The following is a 6,000-nucleotide window of genomic DNA, read 5'->3' as shown; positions in this document are numbered from 1 at the left end:
TACTTCATCCTTTAGCCTTCTAGGATGTACTAAGTAGTGTTTCGGTTTTCCAATCCGAATTCGGATGTTTAAATGCTAATCATGTCCAACATGATTGACTTTATGTTTTCGAACATAAAGGTCTCTCTCATGCGTGCTAGCTCATCGGTGTCTTTTAGACTCCGAGTTTTGCAACGCCCTCTGTCATGAGTTTTTGGGTCGAAATTTTTTTAGACTTTCCGAGTCTTAGATTTTCTGTTTCGGATCTCAAGCATCTCAGCATACTGAGTCTCTCTAATCCTATCATCCTTTTGATCTATGCTTATAGATCTTCAGATGCCCAAAATGGGATTTTATCCTTTTGTGTGTGGTCCTTTATTGAGTCAGTTCGTTACTGTTATACAACACCTTATGTCGTACTCAATCTTTTGTATGTACTCTGCATACGGACCCGGAAGGTTTGTTTACTCCCACTTACCTTCTTGAAACTCGTGATTCAAGATTTTCTTCATTCTCCAGGAATCAAATTTCTCTGATTGCCTTTTGAATCGAAGATTCTAACTCTTGCGTGCTTTTAATCCGTCGATAGATTTCTGAAGCATGCTTGTGGACATAACTTGATTGGAAGAATCTTTATTCTTCTTGTCTCGTTTCGGGAAACACGAATGTTTCCATCCTTCTCAGTTTTCTATTTTGGAAAACCAATTTAGGTCTTTTGTTGACTTAAATTATCAAGCTTCATGTCTTGACGAGATATGGATTCCACGATGATTTTGGGTTCTAGCCAAAATCTAGAGTTAGTTTCCGTTTCTGCGCAGGTCTTTTATCTCTTCAGAAATAACCTTTATTTTCTGTGTCTTTGAGATTTGACCTTTTAGGGCTTTTGAACAACAATTTGGAATTTTCTCAATTACTTTAAGATATTCCTTTAGAGACACTTTCACTTGTTTTGAGAGTTCTCCGGCGAATGACATTCGCTTTTGTGCGGTGGGTTTATAAGATCATGTCTTTAACCTTTCCTTTTCCGAGGAGCCGCAGTTTGTTGCTCTTGGTCGACTTTAATCGTCTTGTACAAGTTTCATGATTGTTCTTCATGACCCTCCATGATTTTTCTCATGATCGAATTAAATCGACTTGTACTTTTCTCCCACTTATTCTTGTAATAATTAGTGTTTTTCTCCCAGACGACCAGGTGTGCTAATTATTAGAAGAATACTATCATGAGCAACAAACACTTTGTTCTCTTGATTGGTTGTGGAAGAAGCCCAAATTTCTTTCAAAAGAAATTGCGTCAGATATTAGCTAGTTTTTGTAATGCTTTTACAAGCTTAGCTGTTAGACGGAATTTTGGTAGTTTTGTGAGAAGCTATGTCTAGACTAAATGGATTTTGGAGGATAGAGTTTGATTCGTGTTCTTCATCTTAATCCTTTTGGACACTCCAAATATGGATAGGTTAGAAGTACGTTTGAAGATCAATCTTTGTTTTTGACTTAAGGCTTTCTTTCTTGTCAGTTTGATTCATGTTTTGGTTATAGTGGACTTGTTGTCCTCATCCCTTTCCGATTGGGATGAACCTATCTTATAGGTTTTTGACCAATTTTAGAATCTTTTGGTATAGTTTGTTAAATTTAGCACTTATTAACATCTCAATTTAGAAATAAAGTTCTTTATTGATTCTCCATAATACTTAGTACAGAGATGATGTTAAAAAACTAGAAAACGATTAATCTAGAATAGTGCCTAAAGTAGACTTCGATCCCTTTCAGCATCCTTAGCAGTCGAGGCTTCTGCTCCCTCTTAGATCTTGTCTTCCTTAGCCAAATACTCAGTTCCCAGCTGCGCCTGTACATTCACAATGAAAGGGCAATTTTAGGTATCATATACCAAGGTTTGGGAATTTTTCAGTATTTGATAAGTTAACTGTTTATACCTGAATTGGAAGCCACTGTTCCATTCTTTTTGTCCTCCAAGAACTTAGGGCAGTTTCTTTTCCAGTGGCCTATGCCACTGCAGTAGAAACATCTTGACGTAGATTGAATACCTTTGTTTTGAGGTTTAGCAATACGTTTGCCTTTTCCTTTTAACGCGGGTTTCTTCTTCTGCCACTTGTTCTCTTGAGCCACAAGAATCTTATTCTTTGGCTCCAAGTCCATTGTTAGTCGTTCTGCTGCCTGAAGCATTGCATCAAGTTCCTCTAAAGGCTTGTTCCATCCATTCATCGCATATTCCATCTTAAATAGATTGAACCCTTCATGAAGTGAATAGAGGATCATGTCATTAGCCGCCGATTGGCTAACAGGAGAACCCAGCTCTTCTAGTTTAGCAAAGAGTTCTATCATTTTCCGAACATGAGGACCTACTGGTTTTCCTTTCTCGAGGCGCAGACGCAATAATTTACTGGTTGTATCAAACCTCTCCACTCTCGCTTTGCTTCGGATTGAATCCTCAGTTTTCGGAGTGATGGAGGGGACTTCCATGTTCAGAGGTTTCTCGTTAAGAGTAGCCTCCATGGCTGATAACAATCGAGAAGTCATTGATTCTGGTTCTGCCCTATTTTGATCATCCTCTTGATGCTCTATTTCCTTAGCAGTCAAAAAATCCAAAATTGGATAGTCTGAGACATTTAGCTTGTTTTTAAACTCTCCATCCAATATTTGAAGTATTTCCCGATTCCTTCCTTCATGGATGTTTTCGTTTAACACCTTCCTTAGGTATGTTCCAAGGTCGAACTTGTTTCCTTGTGTCATCTTTAAAACTACATAAAGTAATGGCAAAGTTTTTAAAACTCGTTATCTTTTTTTTGAAAAACATTAGTTTTCCCACATTATTCAATATAAAATCGTCCCCGATTGAATAAGTGATTCCAAGACCCCAGTTCTTCGAAGTAAAGCGGACGAAGGCCCTACCCTTTGACTCCGTCGTTCCGGGTGAGCGAACTACTTCACTGATCATACCTTATGACTCTTGGTTGATAGATTTCATTAATGAATGACTAATCTATCCTTTTGCCTCGAGTATCCAAGACTCTCTTGCTGATCTCGTTGAGTAGAACCATTTAGACGTGTAGGCCTCTTCTATAGACCTACCCGCATTGTCCCAAGGTAGAGGAGGTACTCTGCGAAGGCCGACCCACCTTCCTCGAACAAGGGCGCAACGAGTGTCTTAATCTGGATAGGCGATTACTCAAGATTACTTTTGGGGACTTTTACGCTAGTCTGGCGTTTGTTATAGTGAACTATTTAGCCTAACTAACATCCACGACATAAAGCGTAAATAAGTAAGTAAATGCGCGCGAGAAAGTAAATCAAGCAGACATGGATCCTAGTATGGCCCCTAACCTAGAAGATCTAATCACCCTTGGTTTTCTTCTTGTTTCGCCTTTTGGTTCGTCTTAGATCGCCATCTTTGAACCTCCATTGATTTCTCCCACTCGCCTTTGGATTTCATCCTCGAGTTTCTTCAATGGACTCATAGACCCTAAACTCTAATTACAAGACTCTAACGATTCGCAGATCGTATAAACTTGAAATTAAAATTAATTACAAAGCATACACCCATCCGTGCTTAAAACAAGAATAAAGAAATAAATCTATGGCCATACTAGTTTCCCGCATTCACATCGCATGCAATCATATAATATATCAAGGCTAAGAATTATATATGCATGATTATCTTGGGAGATACTTTTGTTGGCATCACATGTCACATTACGGACCTTAAGTCTAAATTCGAAGAATTCTACTAGTGGTGCTTTCCGGTTTTATCTTTTATGATTTCTAAAATCATCTTTAAGAAAAACTCCGTTTTTGGGCTCGAGAAAGCCCGGGTCAATTTCGGAAAAAATATTGGTTCGATTCTTAATGATTTCATAAATCAATTTATAGAGAAATCCGTTTTGGGCTATTGGATGGCCCGGATTGATTTTGGAATTATTTGGTTGGAATCGGAAAAAATTTTGGCAAAAACTCCCACTCGAATGATGGTCCCTTTTCGTGGTCCGAAAAGCCTCGAAAAAGCCCGGGACAAGTCCTAGACAAGTCCCGGCCCAAGCCCAAAAAGGGCTCGGACAAGGTCCGGACATAGCATGGCCCATAGGGCCGGCATGTCTTGGCCGAGGCCTATCAAGGCCTGGTCTCGTCCTGGCCGGAGCCAAGACGCTAGTCCATGTACCAGACGCGTCCTAGACGTGTCTGGTACTGGACCGGACCAGCACTAGGTGTCTGGGACTAGTCCGAGACTCCCAGAACCTCCCAGACGCGTCTCCAAGACGCGTCTGGTCGAGTGCTCTGGACGCGTCCTAGACGCGTCCAGGAAGCTCCTTCGCAGCTGCTGGTCGCGTCTTCAAGACGCGTCCAGGAAGCTCCTTCGCAGCTGCTGGTCGCGTCTTCAAGACGCGTCCTTAGTAGCTGCTCTGGACGCGTCTCAAAGACGCGTCCAGAAGCTTCTGTCGCAGCTGCTGGTCGCGTCTTCAAGACGCGTCTCAGCAGCTGCTCTGGACGCGTCCAGAGGACGCATCCAGGAGCTTCTGGTCCGGCCAGGAAGCTTCCTGGCCGGACACTAGGGTTTTTCAAAACCCTAGTTTCCAAAAAGAAATTTTTTTTTTTTTTTCTTATGCAACTCTAAGTTGCTATTTTCCAATTTTTAAAACTTTTCTTAAATTTTTGAAATTCCTTTTAGAACACTTCTAAAAAAATTTTTAAAACTTTTAGAAACTTTTAAATTTTTCCAAATTTGTTTTGAGAGCTTCCTAAAGTCAAAACTACTCTTTTTAGAACACTTCTAAAATTCTAAAATTCCAAAATTTTGTTTTTCAAAAGTTTCCAAAACTTAAAAACAACTCTTAATCAAACCAATTTTGGATCAAAATCTAGGTTTTTGAAATTTTTCAAAGAACAATTTTGAAATCTATTTTGAAAAATCTTTGAATCCAATTCAAAATTAATCAAATTTTATGTTTTAAAATCTTTTTAAACATAACTATCAATTTAATCAAGCATGGATTAGTTTGAAATTCAATCAAATTGAGACTTTTAAAACACTTTTAATCATCAATGTGATTCTCAATTTGAAAATTTATTGAATCCCATCAAATTATGAGTTAAAAATACCTTTTTAAAAACACCTTTTAAAATACTTTTATAAACTCAATTTTCAAACTATCAAGCATATAAATTAGTTCGATTCTTAGCAAAAACTAGTTAATAGCAAGAGGCTCTGACGCCACTGTAGGGATTTACACCCTTCTACTAGTGTTTATAGCGGAAATATGACATCTAATGTCTACACTAGTATTCCCAGGATCACATGCAAAACTAGTAATTAATCTAATGGAGATAGTAGATTACCTTAATCGCTTTTCCCTCGAACTAGTTGAATTGATTGAAGAAGACCAAGAGCTTCAAGTGTAGCTCCTCTACTTGGGACACGAGCAATCAATTTGATCTCCCACCTTGTTGTATAGCTAGCACACCAATGGTGGTTGGATAATAAGAAGACCTTCTTCTTGCTTGACTAGAAGATAGCTTGGGAATTAGCTCACTTTCTCCTCTCTACTTGATGTGGTAGAGTAAGAAAGCTTAGAGAGAAATTCCACACCTTATTCTCTGCCCTAAGAGTGTTTATATAGAACCCTAATAAGAATCCACCTCCTTTTAGGTTTCCTAAAACACCCTTTAGAATAAGATTTAGGGAAATAGTCGAAAATAGCAACTATTGGTATTTTCTCAATTCCCTAAGGAGGAGGTGTCCAAACACCACGAAAATTGGCAGATATAATTTTTATTATATCAGCAACTAACCCTCCAAAATTCAGCCCAATCCGAGTCCTAGAAGTACCCGAACCGGTCTAGGCCCAAAAACCCTGTTTTTGGCCTTTTTGTACTATCTTTGCCTAATTCCTTTTTAGGCCTATGAGATATGTTTATGGGACACTCCCATGATTAAATCTCACTCCCACTAGTCATATCCTAGATCAATTTGTCACTCTTATGTGTAACCCGTTGTAGGATCCGATCGAAGTT

The sequence above is a fragment of the Eschscholzia californica genome, unplaced genomic scaffold, assembly GCF_041429995.1.
Source record: "Eschscholzia californica isolate CP2 unplaced genomic scaffold, dmEscCali1.0.p SCAF_1, whole genome shotgun sequence".
NCBI classification, from domain to species: Eukaryota; Viridiplantae; Streptophyta; class Magnoliopsida; order Ranunculales; family Papaveraceae; genus Eschscholzia; species Eschscholzia californica.
This window is presented reverse-complemented; position numbering follows the sequence as displayed.